Source organism: Bos indicus, chromosome 29, assembly GCF_029378745.1.
Source record: "Bos indicus isolate NIAB-ARS_2022 breed Sahiwal x Tharparkar chromosome 29, NIAB-ARS_B.indTharparkar_mat_pri_1.0, whole genome shotgun sequence".
Taxonomy (NCBI): domain Eukaryota; kingdom Metazoa; phylum Chordata; class Mammalia; order Artiodactyla; family Bovidae; genus Bos; species Bos indicus.
In genome coordinates this window covers 33,257,055-33,283,169 of record NC_091788.1, presented here as the reverse complement: position 1 = coordinate 33,283,169, position 26,115 = coordinate 33,257,055, and the positions used below count along the sequence as shown (strand labels likewise).

The 26,115-nt window shown below is 44.9% G+C and overlaps 1 long non-coding RNA gene across 2 annotated transcripts in view; it reads left to right on the top strand.

The window, feature by feature from the left end:
- Positions 1-18,240: 18,240 nt before the first annotated feature.
- LOC109554720 (uncharacterized) overlaps positions 18,241-26,115 on the top strand; it is a 29,077-nt gene continuing 21,202 nt past the window's right edge. Inside the window, exons 1-2 of one of the 2 annotated variants that reach the window (XR_011565045.1) lie at positions 18,241-18,436; positions 21,325-21,480. This is a non-coding gene — a long non-coding RNA (uncharacterized lncRNA). The remainder of the gene's footprint in view (positions 18,437-21,324; positions 21,481-26,115) is intronic. The other variant, XR_002180198.2, reaches the window with a different exon arrangement.

Here is a 26,115-nt window from a genome sequence, read left to right as displayed (position 1 = left end):
TTGAGAGCTCCCACAAAAGAAAATGCACTAGTTCTGACAGCTGTGGACATTGGAGGCAAGAACACACAGCAGTAGGACCAAAATTAGAATCTGAGCTGCCCCCACAATAGGTCCAATAGCACAGTGTTAGAGGGCATCCTAGGCAGGTGAGGTGGACTGTGACTCCCAGAGAGGGAAAGGACTCTGACAGCAGTGACTCAAGAAAAACATGTATTTTTCTTGTGTTTTGACTTGTCCTGTAGATTCCTTTGGATTTTTTTTTCTTTTCTTTTCCCCCTCTGTTGTAGTTGTGGATTTTATTGGCACTATGAAATCTAATTAAGCATTTAAACTTTTTCTTTTTCTCAGTCACACTTTTTATTGTTGCTATAAACCTCTGCCTCTACATTGGGCTTTTGCAGTTCTGTGGAGTTTCCCTTTTTCTCTCTCTCTCTCTCTCTTTATTTAGTTTTAATTTTTAGTTTTTTAAACTTAAAAAAGTATGATTGTTATTTTTATTAATATTTATTTATTTTTATTTTATATATTTTTATATATATGAACAGTATGAAAAGTACATGAACAGCATGAACAGTATGAAACGGCAAAATGATAGGATACTGAAAGAGAAACTCCCCAGGTCAGTAGGTGCCCAATATGCTACTGGAGATCAGTGGAGAAATAACTCCAGAAAGAATGAAGGGACGGAACCAAAGCAAAAAGAATACCCAGCTGTGGATGTGACTGGTGATAGAAGCAAGGTCCGATGCTGTAAAGAGCAATATTGCATAGGAACCTGGAATGTCAGGTCCATGAATCAAGGCAAATTGGAAGTGGTCAAACAAGAGATGGCAAGAGTGAATGTCGACATTCTAGGAATCAGCGAACTAAAATGGACTGGAATGGGTGAATTGAACTCAGATGACCATTATATCTACTACTGCGGGCAGGAATCTCTCAGAAGAAATGGAGTGGCCATCATGGTCAACAAAAGAGTCTGAAATGCAGTACTTGGATGCAACCTCAAAAACGACAGAATGATCTCTGTTCATTTCCAAGGCAAACCATTCAATATCACAGTAATCCAAGTCTATGTCCCAGCCAGTAACGCTGAAGAAGCTGAAGTTGAACGGTTCTATGAAGACCTACAAGACCTTTTAGAACTAACACCCCAAAAAGATGTCCTTTTCATTATAGGGGACTGGAATGCAAAAGTAGGAAGTCAAGAAACACCTGGAGTAACAGGCAAATTTGGGCTTGGAATACGGAATGAAGCAGGGCAAAGACTAATAGAGTTTTGCCAAGAAAATGCACTGATCATAACAAACACCCTCTTCCAACAACACAAGAGAAGACTCTACACATGGACACCACCAGATGGTCAACACCGAAATCAGATTGATTATATTCTTTGCAGCCAAAGATGGAGAAGCTCTATACAGTCAGCAAAAACAAGACCAGGAGCTGACTGTGGCTCAGACCATGAACTCCTTATTGCCAAATTCAGACTTAAATTGAAGAAAGTAGGGAAAACCACTAGACCATTCAGGTATGACCTAAATCAAATCCCTTATGATTATACAGTGGAAGTGAGAAATAGATTTAAGGGCCTAGATCTGATAGATAGAGTGCCTGATGAACTATGGAATGAGGTTTGTGACATTGTACAGGAGACAGGGATCAAGACCATTCCCATAGAAAAGAAATGCAAATGGCTGTCTGGGGAGGCCTTACAAATAGCTGTGAAAAGAAGAGAAGCGAAAAGCAAAGGAGAAAAGGAAAGATACAAACATCTGAATGCAGAGTTCCAAAGAATAGCAAGAAGAGATAAGAAAGCCTTCATCAGTGATCAATGCAAAGAAATAGAGGAAAACAACATAATGGGAAAGACTAGGGATCTCTTCAAGAAAATCAGAGATACCAAAGGAATATTTAATGCAAAGATGAGCTCGATAAAGGAAGAAATGGTATGGACCTAACAGAAGCAGAAGATATTAAGAACAGATGGCAAGAATACACAGAAGAACTGTACAAAAAAGGTCTTCACGACCCAGATAATCACGATGGTGTGATCACTGACCTAGAGCCAGACATCCTGGAATGTGAAGTCAAGTGGGCCTTAGAAAGCATCACTACGAACAAAGCTAGTGGAGGTGATGGAATTCCAGTTGAGCTATTCCAAATCCTGAAAGATGATGCTGTGAAAGTGCTGCACTCAATATGCCAGCAAATTTGGAAAACTCAGCAGTGGCCACAGGACTGGAAAAGGTCTGTTTTCCTTCCAATCCCAAAGAAAGGCAATGCCAAAGAATGCTCAAACTACCGCACAATTGCACTCATCTCACACGCTAGGAAAGTAATGCTCAAAATTCTCTAAGCCAGGCTTCAGCAATATGTGAACCGTGAACTTCCTGATGTTCAAGCTGGTTTTAGAAAAGGCAGAGGAACTAGAGATCAAATTGCCAACATCCCCTGGATCATAGAAAAAGGAAGAGAGTTCCAGAAAAACATCTATTTCTGCTTTATTGACTATGCCAAAGCCTTTGCTTGTGTGGATCACAATAAACTGTGGAAAATTCTGAAAGAGATGGGAATACCAGAACACCTGATCTGCCTCTTGAGAAATCTATATGCAGGTCAGGAAGCAACAGTTAGAACTGGATATGGAACAACAGACTGGTTCCAAATAGGAAAAGGAGTTCATCAAGGCTGTATATTGTCACCCTGTTTATTTAACTTCTATGCAGAGTACATCATGAGAAACGCTGGGCTGGAAGAAACACAAGCTGGAATCAAGATTGCCGGGAGAAATACCGATAACCTCAGATATGCAGATGACACCACCCTTATGGCAGAAAGTGAAGAGGAACTAAAAGCCTCTTGATGAAAGTGAAAGTGGAGAGTGAAAAAGTTGGCTTAAAGCTCAACATTCAGAAAACGAAGATCATGGCATCCGGTCCCATCACTTCATGGGAAATAGATGGGGAAACAGTGGAAACAGTGTCAGACTTTATTTTTCTGGGCTCCAAAATCACTGCAGATGGTGAGTGCAGCCATGAAATTAAAAGACACTTACTCCTTGGAAGGAAAGTTATGACCAACCTAGATAGCATATTCAAAAGCAGAGACATTACTTTGCCAACAAAGGTTCATCTCCAGTCAAGGCTATGGTTTTTCCTATGGTCATGTATGGATGTGAGAGTTGGACTGTGAAGAAGGCTGAGTGCTGAAGAATTGATGCTTTTGGACTGTGGTGTTGGAGAAGACTCTTGAGAGTCCCTTGGACTGCAAGGAGATCCAAACAGTCCATTCTGAAGGAGATCACCCCTGGGATTTCTTTGGAAGGACTGATGCTAAAGCTGAAACTCCAGTACTTTGGCCACCTCATGCGAAGAGTTGATTCATTGGAAAAGACCCTGATGCTGGGAGGGATTGGGGGCAGGAGGAGAAGGGGACGACAGAGGATGAGATGGCTGGATGGCATCACTGACTCGATGGACGTGAGTCTGAGTGAACTCCGGGAGTTGGTGATGGACAGGGAGGCCTAGCGTGCTGTGATTCACGGGGTCGTGAAGAGTCGGACACGACTAGCAACTGATCTGATCTGATCTGATATATTTTTATATTTATTATTATTTTTTCAACATTTATTCCTTTGTTTGCTTTTCCTACTGTTCTTTTCTCCTTGCAGTTAACCTTTAATGTATATAAATCTTCATCTACCTCTATTTAACTTTGCATATCTATTCTTTCTTTTCTTTTTTCCTTTCCTCTCAACTTATTTGTTAGTTTTATTTTCATTGCTTTATTCCCCACTTGGCACTTTGCTTTACTTTTGTGTTCTGGTTTTTGCTTTAGTTAATTTTGTTCTTAACTGGTAAATATAATTTTGATTTCCTTTGTTTGCTAGGTCAATCTGCTGTACTTTATTTTTCTTGGACTGTTTTGATTTTGCTTATGGGTATATATGTATATGTGTATATGCCATTATTTTAATTATTATTTGACTGATTTTGTAACTGCCATTTGTCTGGGGTTCCTCTTTGGTTTCTCATTTTGGGGTATTTGTTTTAATCTCCCTTAATGCCATAACAAACCACTTGTGGAATCTTCATTCCTAAGCAGAGATCAAGCCCTGAGCCTTTGGAGTGGGATCACTGACTCCAAGACCCTAGACTACCAGAGAACTAACCCTAGGGAGTATCAAATAGTGAGAACTGACCCAGAGGAAACCACTTGAATACAAGACCCGGCATCACCCAACCACCAGTAGCACCCTGTGCAGGATGCCCCATCTAAACAACAAACAAAACAAAACTACAAACCCAATCGTCAGCAGACAGGATTATCACCTCACTCAGTCTTGCCCATCAGAGGAAAAACAAACAAAAACTCAGTACAAATCTAACCCTATAAGAAGCTTACACAAACCACTGGACCAACCTTACAGAGCAGAAACCAAAAGGAAGAAAGAATTCAACCTTGAAGCCTGGGAAAAGGAGACCTCAAATATAGTAATTAAAAAAAAAATAATGAAAAGGCAGATAAATACTACACAAATGAAGGAAAAAACTAGAAACACAGAAGTCCAAATAAATGAAGAGGAAATAGGCAAACTACCTGAAAAAGAATTCAGAATAATGATAGTAAAGATGATCAAAAATCTTGAAAACAAAATGGAGAAAATGCAAGAATCAATTATCAAGGACTTAAAAGAAATAAGAATAAGTATACAGAGACAAACAACACAATTACTGAAATTAAAAATACTCTAGAAGGAATCAATAGCAATATCTGAAGCAGAAAGACAAATCAGTGAGCTGGAAGATAGAATTGTGAAATAACTTCTGAAGAGCAGAATAAAGTAAAAAGAATAAAAAGAACTTAGGATAGTCTCAGAGGCCTCTGGGACAACATCAAATGCACCAACATTCAAATTATAGGGGTCCCAGAAGAAGAAGAGAAAAAGAAAGGGTATGAAAAAAATTTTGAAGAGACGATAGTTGAAAATTTCCCCAACATGGAAAAGGAAATAGTCAATCAAGTCCAAGAAGCACAAAGAGTCCCATACAGGATAAAACCAAAGAGACACATGCCAAGACACATACTAATCAAACTAACAAAGACTAAACACAAAGAAAGACTATTAAAAGCAGCAAGGGAAAAGCAACAGGTAACATACAAGGGACACCTCATATGTTTAACAGCTGATTTTTCAGCAGAAACTCTGCAGGCCAGAAGGGAATGGCAGGATATGTTTAAAATACTGATAGGGAAAAATCTACAACCAAGATTACTGTGCCTGGCAAGGATCTCATTCAAAATTGATGAAAAAATAAAAAGCTTTTCAAACAAGCAAAAGTTAAGAGGATTCAGGACCACCAAACCAGCTTTACAACAAATGTTAAAGGGACTTATATAGTCAAGAAATACAAGAGAAGGAAAAGATCTACAAAATCAACCCCAAACAATTAAGCAAATGGCAATAGGAACACATATATCAATAATCACTTTAAATGTAAATGGATTAAATGCTCCAACCAAAAGACACAGATTGGCTAAATGGATACAAAAACATGACCCATATATATGCTGTCTACAAGAAACCAACTTCAGGCGTAAAGGCACATATACACTGAAAGTGAGAGGATGGAAAAATATATTTCATGTAAATAGGAAGCAAAAGAAAGCTGGAGTAGCAATCCTCATATCAGACAAAATAGACTCTAAAATAAAGAAGATAAGGAATGACACTACATAATGATCAAGGGATCAATCCAAGAGGAAGACATAACAATTGTAAATATCCATGCACCCAACATAGGAGCTCCTCAACACATAAGACAAACACTAACAGACTTAAAAGGAGAAATTGCCAGTAGCACAATAATAGTAGGAGACTTTAATACCTCACTCACACCAATGGGCAGATCATCAAAACAGAAAATGAATAAGGAAACACAAGTCTTAAATGATACATTAGATGAGATGGATCCCATTGATATCTTCAGGACATTCCATCCAAATGCAGAAGAATACACCTTCTCAAGTGCACATGGAACATTTTCCAGGATAGACCACATCTTGGGTCACAAATCAAACCTCAGTAAATTTAAGAAAATTGAAATTGTATCAAACATCTCCGACCACAATGTAATGAGACTAGACACCAATTACAAGAAAAAACTCTAAGAAACACAAACACGTGGAGATTAAACAATACAATTCTAAATAACCAAGAGGCTACTGAAGAAATCAAAAGGGAAATCAAAAAATTTCTAGAAACAAATGACAATGAAAACACAACTCAAAACCTATGGGATGCAACAAAAGCAATCCTAAGACGGAAGTTTATAGCAATACAATCCTACCTCAAGAAACAAGAAAAACATTGAATAGACAACCTAACTTTACACCTAAAACAACTGGAAAAAGAACAAAAAAATCCCAAAATTGGTAGAAGGAAAGAAATCATAAAGATATGAGCAGAAATACATGAAAAATAAATGAAAGAAACAATACTAAAGATTAATAAAACTAAAAGCTGGTTCTTTGAGAAGATAAACAAAATTGACAAACCTTTGGCCAGACTCATCAAGGAAAAAAAGAGAGAAGAATCAAATCAATAAAATTAGAAATGAAAAGGGAGAGGTTACAACAGACAATGCAGAAATACAAAGGATTTTAAGAGACTATAATGAACAACTATATGGAAATAAAATGGATAACCTGGAAGAAATGGACAGATTCTTAGAAAAGCTCAATCTTCCAAGACTAAACAAGGTAGAAACAGAAATTATGAACAATCCAATTACAAGCAGTGAAATTGAAACTGTGATCAAAACTCTCCCAAAAAACAGAAGCCCAGGACCAGATGGCTTCACAGAATTCTATCAAACATTTAGAGAAAAGCTAATGTCCATCCTTCTAAAACTCTTTCAAAAAATTACAGAGGAAGGAACACTTCCAAACTCATTCTATGAGGCCACCATCACTCTGATACCAAAACCAGACAAAGACAACACAAAAAAAGAAAACTACAGGCCAATATCATTGATGAACATAGATGCAAAAATCCTCAACAAAATTCTAGCAAACAGAATTCAGCAACACATCAAAAAGCTCATACACCATGATCCAGTTGAATTTATTCCAGGGATGCAAGGATTCATCAATATATGCAAATTAATCAATGTGATACACCATATTAACAAATTGAAAGATAAAACCATATGATAATCTCAATAGATGCAGAAAAAACCTTTGACAAAATTCAGCATCCACTTATGATTAAAACTCTTCAAAAAATGGGCATAGAAGGAACCTACCTCAACATAGTAAAGGCCATATATGATGAGCCTACAGCAAACATTCTCAGTGGTGAAAAACAAAGCATTCCCCCCAAGATCAGGAACAAGGCAAGGGTGTTCACTTTCACCACTATTATTCAACATAGTTCTGGAAGTCCTAGCTACAACAATCAGAGAAGAAAAAGAAATAAAAGGAATCCAGATCAGAAAAGAAGAAGTAAAGCTCTCACTGTTTGCAGATGACATGATACTGTACACAGAAAACTCTAAAGACATTATCAGAAAATTACTAGAGCTAATCAGTGAATTTAGCAAAGTTGCAGGATACAAAATCAACACACAGAAATCACTTGCATTTCTATATACTAACAATGAAAAATCAGAAAGAGAAATTAAGGAATCAATCCCATCCACCATTGCAACAAAAAGAATTAAGTATCTAGAAATAAATTTACCTAAGGAGACAAAATAACTGTACACAGAAAATTATAAGACATTGATGAAAGAAATCAAAGATGACATAAACAGATGGAGAGATATTCCACGTTCCTGGGTAGGAAGAATCAATTATTGTGAAAATGATTATTCTACCAAACGCAATGTACAGATTCAATGAGATCCCTATCAAATTACCAATGACATTTTTCATAGAATTAGAACAAAAAATTTCACAATTCATATGGAAACACAAAAGACCCCAAATAACCAAAGCAGTCTTGGGAAAGAAGAATGGAGCTGGAGGAATCAACCTTCATGACTTCAGATTATATTACGAAGCTAGTCATCAAGACGGTAGGGTACTGGCACAAAAACAGAAATATAGACCAATGGAACAAGATAGAAAGCCCAGAAATAAACCCATGCACCTATGGGTACCTTATTTTTGACAAAGGAGGCCAGAATATATATACAATGAGACAAAGACAGCCTCTTCAATAAATGGTGCTGGGAAAACTGGACAGCTACATGTAAAAGAATGAAATTAGAACACTTCCTAACACCCTACACAAAGATAAACTCAAAATGGATCAAAGACCTAAATGTAAGACCAGAAAAGATAAAATTCTTAGAGGAAAACATAGGCAGAACACTCAATGACATAAATCAAAGCAAGATCCTCTATGACCCACCTCCTAGAGTAATGGAAATAAAACAAATGTAAACATGTGGGATCTGATTAAACTTAAAAGCTTTTGCATAGCAAAGGAACTATAAGCAAGGTGCAAAGACAACCCTCAGAATGGGAGAAAATAATAGCAAATGAAACAAGTGACAAAGGAGTAATTTCCAAAATATACAAGCAGTTCACACAGCTCAATACCAGGAAAACAAACAACCCAATCAATAAGTGGGAAAAAGACCCAAATAGACAGTTCTCCAAAGAAGACATACAGATAGCTAACAAACACACGAAAAGATGCTCAACATCACTCATTATTAAAGAAATGCAAATCAAAACTACAATGAGATATCATATCACCTCACACCAGGCAGAATGGCCATCATCAAAAAGTCTACAAAAAATAAATGCTGGAGAGTGTGTGGAGAAAAGGGAAAGCTCTTGCACTGTTGGTGGGAATGTAAATTGATACAGCCACTATGGAAGATGGTATGGAGATTCATTTAAAAACTAGGAATAAAACCACCATATGACCCAGCAATCCCACTCATAGGCATGTACCCTGATGAAACCAAAACTGAAAAAGACACATGTACCCCATTGTTCATTGCAGCACTATTTACAATAGCTAGAACATGGAAGCAACCTAGATGTCCTTCAACAGATGAATGGATAAAGAAGTTGTACATATACACAGTGGAATATTACTCAGCCATAAAAAGGAATGCCTTTGAGTCAGTTCTAATGAGGTGGATGAAACTAGAACCTATTATACAGAGTGAAGTCAAGTCAGAAAGAGAAAGATAAATACCGTACTCTAACACATATATAAGAAATCTAGAAAAATGGTACTGAAGAATTTACTTACAGGGCAGCAATGGAGAAACAGACATAGAGAACAGACTTGCGAACATGGAGAGAGGGGAGGGGAGGGTGCGATGTATGGAGAGAGTAACATGGAATCTTACATTTGCTGTATGACTCAGGAAACCAAAACAGGGGCTCTGTATCAACCTAGAGGGGTGGGATGGGGTGGGAGATGGGAGGGAAGTTCAAAAGGGAGGGGATATATGTATACCTATGGCTGATTCATGTTGAGGTTTGACAGAAAACAACAAAATTCTGTAAAGCAATTATCCTTTAATAAAAATATAAATTAACTTTTAAAATTATATAAATGTACCACATACTCTTTATCCATCCTCTGTTGATGGACATTCAGGCTGCCACCATGTCCTGCTGTATTAATGAACATTCAAAATGTTACATTAACACCCATTGGTCTGTCTCACACTTGAACAGATCTTTTTTTACTTATGCATGATTTTGTAACATCAACCATTGGCCATTTGGAAAATATTGACTCACAGAGTCATGTAACTCATCTGAATGTTAACACATCTCATGATCCAAGAGAAACCTCACATATTTGTTAACATCACTATCAATCTCATCAGAAAAGTCAGTAAGTATTGGGAAGCTGCCATGCTCGTAGTGGCAGATGCATTTTCCAAAATTCTAATATTTGCTTGTAAGATCCAATTTTTCCCACTGGCAGCTAACATTGTCAGGTGTTTTCCTTAAAGTGACAAGTCACTTCATTAATCTTTAAGAATGTGCCTGCCAAATACCCAAGTCTGAATAAGCACAGTTTGTCAGTCACACTTTCAAATAAAAACGGTGTTAGGTGAGGGGAAACAAGACTAGTTTAGCTTGCAACTCAAATGATCACGCTAGTGCTTTTCTCTGAGACGACCATCACACTTTGGTACATAATTGCCTTATGGGTACTTTGCATGTTGTCCCAGAATATTAAAAAGATGCTCATTCCAGGGCTGAGGTGAATAAAATTAATATTTTTCTACTTTATCAGGGACATTCATTTCCTTAAATGAAACCAGCTCTTCTGAGAGTGCACAGTGTTAAGACCAGAACGACTAGTTCATAGCACCGTTTGGTTCTGTGGCCATAATCGGTGCTAAGTCTCCCTCCGTTTTACCCACCAAGGCTTTTGTCCCATCAGTGCAAATGTCAGCACGGTGAAAAGGGTAAGTAATGCTTTACTATTATCATGTAATAAATCTGACTTGTGGGCTTCCTGAAAGTGTCTTGGGGTTTCATATTGAGAACTGCTGCTGGAGGAGATGAGAATATTGGGGAGGAACATGATCAATTTTGCAATTTGGGGAAATCACTCTGCTAGCAGAATGAAGAGTTGGATGGAATCAGTCTGGAGGCAAGGAGACTGTAGCAGTGTTCCAGAAGTGATGATGAGGGTCCTGCCTAGGACAGGGGCTGTAGGCGTTGGGAGCACAGGGATAAGAAAAGTCCAGGTCCAAGTGTGAGAGTGATGAGCAGGGTAGTTGGGGTGCTTTGCCGTCTCTCTACAGTTGGTCAAATCACAAGGCCACTGCTGGAGCTGTGGTTTTTTTCTTGTCCAGGCACCTTATTCAGTACATTGGACAACATAGATTTTTATCTGAGAGCACATTAAAAAATATCTTACAGGGATTTCCTTGCTGGTCCAGTGGTTAAGACTCCACACTTTCACTGCAGGGGGCATGGTCTGATCCCTGGTTGGAGAAAGAGGATCCTCCATGCTACATGGTGTGCCCCCCAAAATTTATATATATACATATATGTATATATATATATATGTATATATGTGTGTGTGTATATATATATATATATATATATATATATCAGATCAGACCAGATCAGTCGCTCAGTCGTGTCCGACTCTTTGCAACACCACAAATCCCAGCACGCCAGGCCTCCCTGTCCATCACCAACTCCCGGAGTTCACTCAGACTCACGTCCATCCAGTCAGTGATGCCATCCAGCCATCTCATCCTCTGTCGTCCCCTTCTCCTCTTGCCTCCAATCCCTCCCAGCATCAGAGTCTTTTCCAATGAGTCAACTCTTCGCATGAGGTGGCCAAAGTACTGGAGTTTCAGCTTTAGCATCATTCCTTCAAAGAAATCCCAGGGCTGATCTCCTTCAGAATGGACTGGTTGGATCTCCTTGCAGTCCAAGGGACTCTCAGGAGTCTTCTCCAACACCACAGTTCAAAAGCATCAATTCTTCTGCGCTCAGCCTTCTTCACAGTCCAACTCTCACATCCATACATGACCACTGGAAAAACCATAGCCTTGACTAGACGAACCTTTGTTGGCAAAGTAATGTCCCTGCTTTTGAATATGCTATCTAGGTTGGTCATAACTTTCCTTCCGAGGAGTAAGTGTCTTTTAATTTCATGGCTGCAGTCACCATCTGCAGTGATTTTGGAGCCCAGAAAAGTAAAGTCTGACACTGTTTCCACCGAGTAAATGTGTTCTAAAGATATATAAATATTCTAAAAAGGTAAAAAAGAAAAATCACAGGTCCAGGGTGACTCTCAGTGTCCCCAGTCACATAGCAGGATTCACTGAACTGGGAAACACAGGAGGAGGAGCAGAGTTGGCACAGAGTTCCTAGAGTCCAGCTGTGGTTAGGTGGACACCGAGGTGGTGTCCACGTGGAGATGTATGGAGCGAGCTGATTATACAGGTATTGAGATATATATCTAACAAATAAAATCAAAGAGAAGGATAAAACCTTGGAGGGTAAGTGTACAGCCTAGAACACAACCTACTTAAAGTAAGGCTTTAATGAATAGATGGTGGTGGTGGTGGTTTAGTCGTTAAGTTGTGTCTGAGTCCTTGTGACCCCATGGACTGTAGCCCGCCAGGCTCCTCTGTCCTTGAGATTTCCCAGGCAAGAAGAGTGGAGTGGGTTGCCACTTCTTTCTCCATGGGATCTTCCCAACCCAAGGATCAAACCTGAGTATCTAGTATTGCAGGTGGATTTTTTACTGACTGAGCCACCAGGGAAGCCCTAATGAATCAATAGAGAAGGAATGATAAAGAAGATAGAAGAATCATAGGAGATTGGTGAATGGAAAGCAAGAGAGTGTTCCCAGAAAGCAGAGTTCAAGGATGACAAATGCTGCGGAGACCTAAGAACTAAAAGGAGCCCATGGAAAGGTAGACTGTGAGAAAGCCTTTACATTGCTGGATCTGCAGGCCAGGAACAGCATATGATGCAGAGAAGACACAAAGCTTTGTTGACTGGATCAGTGAATGAGTCCACTGCACATGGCCATTGAAGGCCATTGACCACCTTTATCCTAGTGTTTCTGTGGGTGTAGAGAACACAAGCCTGGCAGCTATGGATGGAAAGTGAATGAAAGGAGAAGGTGAGTGCATTTGGTGGAGGAACTTGGTTAACAAAGGAAGGAAGGAGTTAAAGGGAGAGCTTGCCAGTATCACAGTGTGAAGGAAGGCTTGTACTTAGATCATTTTGTTAAGGATAAAAGAGACTTCTTAAAAAAAATACTTATTTGGCTGTGCGGGGTCTTAGTTGTAGTGCACAGGATCTTCTGTCTTCATTGTGGCACGTGAAATCTTTAGTTATGGCATGTGAACTCTTAGTTGCAGCATGTGAGATCTAGTTCTCTGACCAGGAATTGAACACACGCCCCCTGCACTGGGAGAAGTGAGTCATAGCCACTGGACCACCAGGGAAGCCCCTGAAAGAGACTTTTAAGTATGTTTTATAAGTCTTAGGCAAAGAGTCTTTAGGAAGGGAAAGTTGACAATCATGATGAATTCTGATCCTTTACTCACAACTCCCTGTCTTCTGCAATGTCCTTACCCCTCAAAGTCACAAGTGACTTGAAGAAAGAGAAGTTCCCTTTGATTCAAAACAAACTGGGGTCAAACTTTTGGCTGTGCCTGACACCCACAAGGAAGCACTGCTGAGAAATTATGCCCACTCTTCCTGCCTCCTCCTGTCCTCTTACCAGACTCTCACTGACCTCCATCCTTCACAGCCTGGGCCTCTCGTGAGTTCCCGCCTGGATTTCAAGCATCCCACTGAAGATGCAGACCAATGTCTAGCCTGAACCAGCCCTGGGAGCTACTTTCACCCCTTCTGGAATGCCTTCCTCTTTCTTACCTCCGGGTTTCCCCTCCCTGTCACCTGGCTAGGTGCTGTGCATGCTCAAGCTCTCCACATAGGGAACCGTCCCTCCTTGTGCCTCTACGTAACATCCATCATAGTGGATGGTGAATTCCCACTCCAACCCTTCCTTCTCCCACCAGGCTAGGAGCTCTGTGAAGTGTTCATTCATTCATAAAAACACACATTTAGTGAGCTCGTGTTAGGGTGCTGGGGATCCCCAGGGAGCAAGATGTGGAACCTACCTTCATAGAGGTAGATAGATGCTTGAAATCCAGGCGGAAACCCACGAGAGGCCCAGGCTGTGAAGGATGGAGGTCAGTGAGAGTCTGGTAAGAGGACAGGAGGAGGCAGGAAGAGTGGGCATAATTTCTCAGCAGTGCTTCCTTGTGGGTGTCAGGCACAGCCAAAAGTTTGACCCCAGTTTGTTTTGAATCAAAGGGAACTTCTCTTTCTTCAAGTCACTTGTGACTTTGGGGAGTAAGGACATTGCAGAAGACAGGGAGTTGTGAGTAAAGGATCAGAATTCATCATGATTGTCAACTTTCCCTTCCTAAAGACTTTTCATCCCAACTCTCCTCACAGAGGAAGAAGACTCAGGCAAAGCAGCAGACTTAGGAGCAGAAATCGAAGAGTCGCTTTAGGTTATGTGCATGCTCCCTCTCAAGTCTAACCTCCTCTCGCTGCAGATTAGGCTTTAAGCAGCCTGCAAACTTGGAGGCAGTAAAGACTACATCATAATAACTATCTATTAAACTTCAAAAGGAGGAAAAACTTAAAACATGAATGGAGCTAATTGCTGGCTGCCACAAATTGGTTCCTGGGCATTCTAAATGGTTTAATAATTGGTCTAGATACCATTGCAATAGGTGCCATATATAAATACAAACACAGAGAGATGCAGAGATAACTGACAGGCTGTGACCTCGTCAAGTTACAGTTTAGCCTAAAGGGGAGAATTTTACTGTTCAGTTTGCTTGTCATAATTATCTGTCACAAAGTAGCCAAAAATGACTCTCTTGTTTAACAATTACATTACCTAAAGACTGGAGTCAAGGTGAAAGAAATTAGACAATTACTATTTTGGGCTGGGTGTCAGGATGCCTGGGGGTCACGCCAGGCTCTGGAGCAGCCAGCTGTGTGCCCAGGCCAGTTGCCTGTCTCCATTACTCAACACACTTGTAATGATGCTTCAGCTCATGCATTCACTTATTCATTAATTCAATACATATTTATTAAGCACCTACTGTATTCCTGGCACAGGGCTAACTACTGAGAGTACCAAGAGGCAATAAAATTTAAGCCATCCACTAGGAAGGTGATGCTGAGAAACTGAAGTCCAGGGCATGATGATGCTGTGGAGGTATGTCCCGGGGCTGTTGGGGGACAGTGGAGGAGGTAAGTGGACTGTTGGAGAAGATGGGTGAAATCTTAAGATGGGGAGGTCTTTGAACTGGGTTTTAAATGATTAGCAGGAGTTTGCCAGGTAAAGAAGAACAGAATTATCAAAGTAACAGGAGCATGGTATCAAAAACATGAAAAAGAAATGTTTAGGGAACAGTGAGTGTCAGGTGGATGCAGTTAGACTATAAGGAACTGATGAGGGGGGTCAGTTAATCCTGAAGGGCTGTCTGGGTATTCTCTTGTAGGCTCTAATGCAGTGGTTCTCAAACTTGAGTGCACACCAGCATTACCTGGAAGGCTAGTTAGCACAGATTGCTGGGCCCGTCCCCTGTTCTGGGGTGGGGCCTGAGAACTGGCATCTCTAATAAGCTCTCAGGTATGGCAGATGACCTGGGAGGGAAGATGGGTTCAGCTGCATCTTATCCTGATAGCACGACGCTACCCAAGTCGCCTCACCTCCCTGTGTCCTAGTCTCAGTTTCATCCTTGGTGGAACTGGGGGTGTGGATGCTGCCTGGCAGCCTTTTGTCTGCCAGCTGCATTAATTAAAGAATGTGTGTGAGCTCTTGGAATACATCAAGTGCTAGGCAGTTCCAACCAGTCCATTCTAAAGGAGATCAGCCCTGAGTGTTCTTTGGAAGGAATGATGCCAAAGCTGAAACTTCAGTACTTTGGCCACCTCATGTGAAGAGTTGACTCATTGGAAAAGACTCTGATGCTGGGAGGGATTGGGGGCAGGAGGAGAAGGGGACGACAGAGGATGAGATGGCTGGATGGCATCACTGACTCGATGGACGTGAGTCTGAGTGAACTCCAGTAGTCGGTGATGGACAGGGAGGCCTGGCGTGCTGCGATTCATGGGGTCGCAAAGAGTCAGACACAACTGAGTGACTGAACTGAACTGAACTGAAAGCAGTTGCTGATACTTAGGCCACCTGGCGTGAAGAGCCAACTCATTGAAAAAGACCCTAATGCTGGGAAAGACAGAAGGCAGGAGAAGAAGGGGATGATGGAGAACAAGATGGTTGAATGGCATCACTGACTCAATGGACATGAGTTTGAGCAAGCTCCTGGAGATGGTGAAAGACATGGAAGCTTGGAGTGCTTCAGTTCATGGGACCACAGAGTCAGACACGACTGAGCAACCGAACAACAAGACATATTTTTCAACAAGGTGAAAAATATGTTTATGTACATACACACAGACACATGTGTATCTTTCAGTACTTCTTTTAGCTATCAAAAACTCCCTAAGTCCCTTAAGGAATCCAAGAGATCTGTCAAACCTGTTGTATGGTTGCTCTGTGTGTGTGGGTGTGTGCATGTATGTGTGTACATGTGTGTGCATGTGAAGGAGAGAGAGAGAGATCGCAAGACAAAGGAGTGAGATAATTAGAGTAGAATGGAGTGGGAAAAGGAGGCCAATGTTAATTCCATTTTTATCTTTGAGTTCTGGTCTTGTTTCTGATAACATCTTAGAAGATCTATAAATTAAAACAGATCCGGAGTTAGGAATCTTCAGCTAGGAATTTCTCCCTCCTGTCAAATAAAAATCTTTGCTGGGACCCTTAGGGACTTCCTGGGTTCTCTGAAATATCAGCACTGTTCTCCACAAGCCTAGAAATAGGCAGTATTGATAAGGCTCACACTGCATGCACCCACACTCTTTTAACAAATGAGTGTCTAGCTAGTTGGAGGGAACCTTTGCTTACCCTTGGTGTAATTCTCCACCTCTAAGGTATTGGGGCTTCCAGAATCCACCTCCCAATGCAGGAGATGCAGGAGATGTCAGTTCAATCCCTGGGTCAGGAAGATCTCCTAAAGGAGGGCATGGCAACCCACTCCAGTATTCTTGCCTGAAGAATCCCATGGAGAGAAGAACCTGGTAGCTACAATCCATAGGGTATCAAAGAGTCAGACACAACTGAAGCAACTTGGCATAGCATACTAGGGTATTGACTGGCCAGGTTGAAAGAGCTCCTTTAACTAAACATGACTGAAGTTTTCCTTTCATCAGGAAGGGCATGGAGGCTGTAATATGTTATTCTGGAGTGCGTTGGCAGGTACACCCCGGAATGGCAGGCTATCAGCTTACACACAAGGGAACAATTACCCGGGCGGCATGGTTAATCGCAGGCACTTCACCATGGAAAAAGAAAAATAATACCCTTCCCATCTCATCCCACGGAAAAGAAAGGAGACATCTACCAGTTTGTAAGAGGATAATTGCCTAATTACCCCATGAAGGTTGTTATTTCTGTTAGGTCCTTAAATCAGATTGAGGAGGGTGAAACCTGATCCTTCCTTTAGTGATGAAAAATGTTATTGTAGGATTTGGTTTTCACACAGTGTCTCCCACAGCTGAAGAAGAATTTACTAATCTCAACCAGGATAGCTGTGGAGGCAGCTGGTGTGGGCAGAGGAAAGTCCACAGTGGGGAAGCAGGAGCTGGGGCACTTCAGGTTGGTCCAACAGGATTGTTTAATTACTTGGAAAACCTTTCTCCTGAGTGTGAGGAGGCCTCTGCAGAATACATGACTCATAGCATATTAACTTCTGAATGTTTTAGAAATGAAGCTTGCCTTAGTTTTCAGCTACCATTAAATCCCCCTCAAGGCATTTTAGGAAAAAAAAGGAGGGGTGTTCTGGCGGTGATTATCAAACCAGAACCAATCCCCAGCCACACACAGGGCACGCCCAGAATGTTGCCTACTCTTCAGGGAAAGGAACTAACATTTCTGGAGCACCCACTGCATGTTCCAGCATTTTTTTCTCCCACTCTTTGCTTTCAGAATGGGGAGGCCACCGGGCCACTGCTCCACTGGCAGAGCTCGGCTCCTCTGCGTTCCCCTCTGTCCCTCTCTGGCAGCGGAGGGTAATAGGCAGGAGACCCGTAAAACAGAGAGGTCAAGGGAAGAACATGCAAGAATGGGAGTGGGAAAGAAAACTTGGCATCACCTGGATGTGGAGAAGGGCTGGCCTTGAGGGAGTGCCAGGGCTGGTGCCAGGAAGAATCGCCAAAGGGGTGAAATGTGGCTTTGTTCTCACTCTCTCTGGTTCTAGAATGCCCTCCCTCCACCCCTGACATCCAGGCATTAGCTCAGCAACTATTTATTAAAAGCCTCCTAAGTTTTAGGTATCGTAACGGGCATTGGGGATACGGCAGTGAACAATCAAACACCAAGCCCCCCTCAAACAGCCTACATCCTAGAAGTTTCTATCAGTGGCTTCAGGTAGTCTTGGGCTGCTGAGAAGTCCCTATTAGGGCACCTCCTTACTGTCCCTGTTTACAACGCACACGCCCTGCTCCCTGCCTCGCAGCTCTCTCTTGTGATCACATGCGCACAGGTCTACGCACACGCACAGACATACGCGCACACACACCCGCTTACGCACCCACCCTGCGGGGCAGTCCCTTCCTAAGCCAAGGCGCAGCACGCAGGTGCGGGCAGTAGACGCGCGCGTGCGCCCAGGGGCCGCTTATCTCCAGGCCGCCTCTGCGGGTCCCCTGCAACGTGCGGGCGCGGCCAGAAGGAGGCCGGCGCGGAGCGGAGCCCGGGGAACGTGAGTCCTGACTGGCCGTTCCCCTCCGCTCTCACAGCCGGGCTCCGCGCTGCGGACAGGTGGGCAGCGCCCCCAGGGTCCCAGGGTCCCGCTCCCGCTCCCTTTTCAGGATTCCCTCTGGGCGCCCAGGTGGGAGGAGAGGACAGGCGCGCCCGAGGCGCGGGTTTGTGCGAGACGCGCGGGGAAAACAGTTATCAAGCGCTTTGGGAACAGCTTTGGCCCTGGGTCTGTGGCAGAAACTTGGACTCCCGGCCCTGAAACCAGGCCCAGGACACTGTCAGGAGGTGCGGGCCTGGCCCTCGGGGCTGGTCCATTAGCTGCTGCTTCCTTCCGGGGCGTCTGAGTCGGTGGTTAATTTCCCACCCGATCAGTCTCCGCGGCGTCTGCTCACGAACACGCTGGTTTCTTCCTGGGGCTCCTCTCTGATCTGACTCCGTACCTGGTCACCTTCGTTCCCTCAGGTCAGTTGGCACTTGTGAGAAGTTCTCAGGCTACTCCTACCCGCCCCCCCGCCCCCACTCCGCCCCATCCTCTTGAGGAGAGGGGTTAGGAGGAGGGACCCCCCTCCCGGCTGGGACCCCTGGCTTGGTTCAGAAGCCGTCAAGTTGGAGGGTATCCCATCCTGTCTCTACGTGGCAGGGGCAGTCCTGCTTTCTGGGGGGATGGGCCCCCGACAGGCTCCTCCTGCAGTCCCTGTGGATCAGAGTCAACAGCAGGTGACTCACACAGAGCCTGGTTCTCCCTCCTTGCAGGGAGAAGAGAACTCGGTGACCCTGAGTTGGAGTCACCTACCAGGGAGCTTGGGGGAGAAATGCCCTCATTGCCTGCCTATTAGCACTTGCCCCTGGAATCAGCACCTTTTATAGGAACAGTTAGACATGTATCATCATCCCCATTTCACAGGGCAGGAGAGTCACACTTGGGTGGTTAAGTGACTTGCTGAAGTTCACTAATATGGGAGACAAACTAGAACAAACTAGACCGCCTTCAACTAGTTTTATTACTGATAAGAGTTCATCTTCCTGGTTCTTTAAAGCAATGCTAATTTTGGCAGTTAGGATGCACTCTTGCTCCAGACATGTCCGGTTCACCTCTGCCCTGTAGAAAGTCCTTCTTCCTCCTAGACCTCTCTCACAGTTTCCCCAACTTGCACTGCCACTCTCCCTCTCACCAGTGCAACTCCTACACACCCGTCAGTTCAGTTCAGTTCAGTCGTTCAGTCGTGTCCGACTCTTTGCGACCCCATGAATCGCAGCACGCCAGGCCTCCCTTTCCATCACCAACTCCCAAAGCTCACCCAGACTCAGACCCAGCTAAGAAACCCCTTCCTGTGTGAGCCTTTCCACTCCCTCTGGCTCTCACCCATCTCCCTTTACTCCATGCACCAGTGTTTACAGTCTGGGCCATAAAATCTAGCCTTCATTTTATCATTGCCTTTTCCGACTCTCTCATCCTTTCATTTTCATCTGTCTTATTCCATCAGTTGGGTGGTCTCCCTAAGGGCAGGGACTGTGGCCTAGGCACTTGCTTTACATTCCCCGTGGTTTCCATCAAGGTGCTGGGCAAAAGTCTCACCCAGTGTCTCCTGCATGCATGCTAAGTCACTTAAGTTGTGTCCTACTCTTTGTGACCTATTGGATTGTAGCCCGGCAGTCTCCTCTGTCCATGTGATTCTCCAGGCAAGAATACTGGAGTGGGTTGCCATGTCCTCCTCCAGGGGATCTTTCCAACCCAGGGATCAAACCCCTGACTCCTGCATTGCAGACGGATTCTTTGCCACTGTGGCATCAGGGAAGCCCACACCCTGTGTCTCTTGTTTGGCTGATTGACCAGATTCACTGTAAACCTGGTCAAAGATGGGTCCAGGAGCTTCTGTTTCAAGCCTTTGAGGGGTGGTGTTACTGGGCTTCCAGCCATTAATCAGCTATCTGCAACTCCCCCTCATTGAGTGGCTTGCCCGCCTGGTTCTTTCAACCCATCAGGAAAGATTGCACCTGGATTACCTGAGAGGGAGAGACAGCTTAATTGTATTCTCTGTTCACATCAGGATATCCAAGGACTGCTTAGACCAGATGCTTCTTTAACAATGCCCTTGTTATGCAGTGATCGTGGATACGTCAATGAAATACAAACACAACATGAAATACACAACATGAAAGATCTGGTCTAAATTGAAACAGAGGGCTTCCCTGATAACTCAGTTGATAAAGAATCCACCTGCAATCCAGAAGACCCCAGTTTGATTCCTGGGTTGGGAAGATCCCCTTCAGAAGAGAAAGGCTACCCCACTCCAGTATTCTGGCCTGGAGAATTCCATGAACTGTATAGTCCATGGGGTTGAAAAGAGTCCATACGACTGAGCGACTTTCACTTTCAAATTAGAACAAACTAACAAAAACCAGAAGGTGAATTATTGTTTCTTTGAAGGAGGAACTCCGTGTTTTGTGTCAAGGGGAGGGCGGTTTGAGATTGTTCAAGTGCATGTCTGGGGCCAGGTCTTTTCCTGTTACCCTCTCTGTGTGTACGAGTGAGTGAGTGAAGAGAGTGAAGTCTCTCAGTTGTGTCCAACTCTTTGTGACCCCATGGACTGTAGCCTACTACGCTCCGCCATCCATGGGATTTTCCAGGCAAGAGTACTGGAGTGGTTGCCAGTTCCTTCTCCAGAGGATCTTCCTGACCCAGGGATCAAACCTGGGTCTCCCACGTTGTAGGCAGATGCTTTACTGTCTGAGCCACCGAGTGCTTACTCTTATTCTTGTAGTTGATAACATGTTTTCACATCCATCATCTTGTTTATTCCCCACAGAACTCTGAGGAAGAATAATAGTAGTCACTAATCACAACAATGTTTATAAAATGTCTATAATTATTTAACAACTACTATGTGCTGGGTACCATTCTAAGGACTTTATGTGTGTTAAGTCATTTGTTCCTTCCCATTTTACAGATGCAGATACCGAGGCACTGAGACTGCCAGCAGCGTGCAATGGTGGGAATGTCCCCAAGGCAGAAGTGAATCAAGATTCTTGGATGATGAGAGCTCCATTGAAAGAAAAAAGATGCACTAAGTGAGGAAACCAACATTGAACACCTACTCTACCAGGTAAGACTGTTTAGAGCTTTGTGGGCACTTTCTCACCAGATCTTCACAGTTACACATCAGGTTATTGTGTCTGCGCTGTGATCTGCCCCCACATTTGAAGAAACACGGCCTCATGAGGTCAGCTGGCTTGCCGCAGACACCTGGCTAGTGTGTGGCTGATCCAGGACCTGATGCCAGGTCTGCGGACTCACGCCCATGTTCTCCGTGCCCCATGTCAAGTGCTTGGATGGCTTGGCCTTCTCTGGCTCTTTGTTTCTCAAGAAGAGGGGTGGGGGGCAACGTTTATTTCACTGGCTGGGTGGTGAGATCATTATCACTCTTACAAAGCAGGTATTAACTCTGTAATTGTACATGGCACTGAGCAGAGCAATGAACTATTTTGTACACAAAAATAATTAAGTAAAGTCCACAGGGAGGAACTCTGCCTCTGGGAACAAAGGATCCCCAGTGAGTGAAGGTGTCAGGGTAGCCCGAAGAGCCAGCATCCTAGCACACATCCTCCTTGGCAAAAGTGTGTCCTTGCTGACAAGAAGTGGCACAGGGGTGTGTGGGGTGGCTTCCAAACCCATCACCGCTTCTGGGAAGTACCTCTGAGTGGTCAAGACTTTGGAAGCAGATAAAGGTGGGTTTGAAGCCTTCTTAGTAGCTGTGTAAGCTTGGACCAGTTCCGTGACCTCTCCAAGCTTCATTTCCCATCTATGGAAGTGGACTGAACGTGTATGCTTCTGTCAAATGAAATGATATACGTAATGCACTTAGCACTGCTGCTGCTGCTGCTGCTAAGTCGCTTCAGTCGTGTCCGACTCTGTGTGACCCCATAGACGGCAGCCCACCAGGCTCCCCCGTCCCTGGGATTCTCTAGGCAAGAACACTGGAGTGGGTTGCCATTTCCTTCTCCAATGCATGAAAGTGAAAAGTGAAAGTAAAGTGAAAGTGTCCGGGACTCTTAGCGACCCCATGGACTGCAGCCCACCAGGCTCCTCCGTCCATGGGACTTTCCAGGCAAGAGTACTGGAGTGGGGTGCCATTGCCTTCTCCCCAGTGCCCGACATGGAGTAAGCATGTAATCATCGATAGCTCTTGTTTCAGCTGTTGGGTATGTGTCTTGCTCCCAGCGTGGATTTTAAGGATAAAGGGAAGATTCATTTTCCTAGTGGAAAGGGGGACTTGGGACAGCACAGCAGAGGCGCCCCTTCGATGCCCCAGTGCCCGTGGCTGTCACAGGCAGCTTGGCCCTTTGTTTCCCACTCACTCCTCCTGAGACAGCCGGGAGAAGGAGGGGTGGGGGGTGCCTGGCCTTTCCGGGCAGCCCCTACAAGTCTCCTATTCAATAGTTGGTCTTTAGCTCTTCATTCGGGAGAGTTGTGAAGCTTTCTAGGTGACAGGAAGTACACCTGGTGAACGGTACACAGTAGGAATTCAGTAAGTGCTGACTGCCTGGGGTATCTGGGGTCCAGTTTCCCCAGACTCACAGAGGGGGCTGGGCCCAGACAGTACTTGCTGAGGAGTAAAGGGCAGAAGGGTAAAGCGCATCTGCGTGTGAGGGGCTGTGCCATGCCAGGTGGGCCACTGTGCCTGCAGCCCGCATGAGTCCCCGGAGTGTACGCCCTTTACTCACCCAGAGCTGGGCTGAGAGTAACCCAGGGTACACGTTGCAGAACATTCCTTTTGTTTCTACCTGGCAGAGCCCCCTGCCCAGCACTGGCTTCCTGCTTAATGGCCCGTTCGGGATGGGGAGGCAGGGGAAATGTGCAGAACTCAGGGAGAAAGAGATTAAACTCACAATAAAACCAAACCCAAACATCACCGCCTTCCCTCTCGTCCTCCGCAGCCCTGACCCTGAGCTGTCTCTCAGCCAGTTTCCCTCCCAGGCAAATAATATTTATTCCAGGAGGCCCTGACACACTAGGCCAGAACAAGACAATGCTTGATTGTTCTTCCTCTCCCCTGCGGCAGGCGATGTGCTGGAGGAGAGAGCGTGAGGGAAAGGAGCTGCCCCCGCCGCTCCCAGTGGGACTGGCTCTGGGAGCTGTCAAAACAGGCCACGATCAGTGCTGGGGAGGGGTGCCGGGCAGATTAGTGCGGCTGCTCTCGAAGTTTCACTCTTTTACCCCAGTTCCTGGCAGCTGTGGCCACTTAAACAGCTTTGGCTTCCATTAAACAGGAGAGTCATTAAGTCATGGAGCTTAATGAAGCTCTAAAGGGCCCAGTAGTCATCCCTCGGTGAAAAGTGCCAATTCATTGCTTGGGAGATAACAAACCTGGAGACTGTGACTAAGTCAGAGGTGAGCAGCTCCAGGCCCGGATTGACGGCTCACCTCAGCGTGACCCTGCGCTGAGAACCAGCCTCGTGTGCAGGTGGGAAGAGGTAGGTGACCACTTGGACAGAGTTGGACTGCTGGTTTCCCCAGCTGCTCAGCTGGTGTTTGGGCTAGAAAGAGCCAGAAAGTTCTCCCGTGGTTACTGGTTTTTATTAATCGGGGCTGACACAGAGTGTGTTGTCCTGAAGTGTATCCCCCACCTGAATCAGGCCACCACCATCAGGGGCTGGACCAGGGAGTTAGTCTGCTTCTCCTCCCGCCCCCGACCCTTGACGTTAGGGATTTTGCCTCATCTGTTGCGCCTTTGAACAGTCCCTGGCATGGTGCTGGTAGAACGTGTACAGGAAGTAGGGAGGACAAGTGAAACCCCAGGGCCACCTCTTTTACCTCCTTTGGGCTGGAACCCACTTGTCACCTTCAGTGACAAGTGACTTGTCATTGGCTGGAAGTGACCATGCACAGGAGCTGCAGTGGAGTCCTACCCAGCATGTTCAACCTTTCCTTTATTCTGATTCACTGAATTCTCATCCTTAGGCAAGGAGGGCAGGGAGAGGTATTACTGTCCCCATTTTGCAGATGGAGAAACCGAGGTTCAGGAAAGTAAGTGACATCCAGACATCGGATTCCTGGTCTAGCACTCCGTGGTCTCTCATGCTTATATGCAGCACCGGTGACCATTGGGCTACAGGACTTGGCTCCTTACCTGATCTTCATCCTGCTCTTGGGGCCCCTCCAGACCAGGCCAGACTGCCCCTCTTACTCAGAGGCCAGATATTGGGCAGGAATCAGAAGAGGAAAATAGTCCAAGAGCCTGTCTCCTGGCCCATTTCCCCAAGGTTTGAAAGCCGTCAGGAGAAGGATGGAGAGATTTGGTTCTGAGGCCACTCTCAACAAGGGAGAGTTTTCCTTCCTTTAGCCATCTCATCTGCATTTTCACTCTCTGCTCTCTCGGGGCTGGATGGGAGGAAGGGTCACACCTGCATAGAACCACGAGCTTGCAGACTGTGGAAACTGGCAGGGATACTTGCCTGGGGGGACATTTAAAGGACATGGTGGCTCCCAGGACTACCTGGCTCCCTGTGACTCCATGGGTAGGAAGGACATTCAGCCTTGCTACTGTCCTGGGATGGCCAGCCTTCTGGAAACACCTCTCCTTATAGGAACAGGGCCTAGGGAGGCTAGTCCCTGGCTGGGAAAGCTGGCTGAGTGACAGTCTGGCTTACCCCATGTGGGATTACTCAGCCTGTAAAAGTCCTGTTTGTTTGTTAAGGGAGAGGCAGATCCATAACCCATCTGTTGACACCTGGACGGCACAGCGGAGGGAGCTGCACCTCTCTGCCCGGCCCTGCAGCCCCACTGTGGTTTTCCTGCCAAGCTGCAGTGGTTGCTGGGAAGAACACCTGGTGGGTGAGTGATGGGAGAGCTTCCCGCTGGCAGCAGCCACCTCTGCCCAGAGCCATGCTCATCACTGGGTGCCATGGAGGGCCCAGGCAGGAAGCCTGAGAACACTGTTCCAGACACATCTGCCGTAGAGCCGTGCCCTGGAGTGAGCCTGACCATGTCGGTGAGACCCAGTTCACCATCTCCCAGGGGCGGGCTCTCCAAGAACCTCTTTGCAATCTCCCAGCCTTTCTTTCCATGGCTATGTTAATCTTGGCTCCAAGACCAAATGAGTGGAAGATTCAGGGGGTTTTGAGTGTTAGATTGCAGGTCTGAGCTGAGCACACCACGCCTTCACTCCAGGCTCCTCCACTTTCATTCTAATGTTAGGAAAGCAGAGGAGAGAAACTGGCTGTTGTTGACCTTGTTTCATGGTGTCATCAGAGGACAGGTCATTATTGTAAGAGTGGTGTTTGGAAAAAGAACGGGGTCAACGCTTAAGATACATGGGCTCCTGTCCTCACTCTGGCCTGAGCCAGCTGTGTGACCTTGAACAGCGAGTTAGTCTTTCCACATCTCCATTTCCTCAACCAGGAAACAAAAGAAATTGGATTGATGTCTCCCAGCGCCCCGTCCAACTCCAACATTTTAGACTGTACAGCTGCGAACCTCAGGACTGATGTCGTTCATTTACAAAGAAAATGTCACCAACATCCCCTCCCCGCCCCCAGGAGGATGTGGTCTGAGTTGTTCTCCCTGTTGTGATGGTGGGTCTGCAGTGCTCCACACCCGCCTGCCCGTCCCCATTGTCCGCCGTGGTTCCCATGCAGGAGGGCTGACCCCCTTGCCTCTGCTGTCCTCTGAGTCTCTGGGAGGACACCGTCAAGAAACCACTCGAGGCTGGTAGGTCTGGGCCTTGGTTCCCACCTCAGGA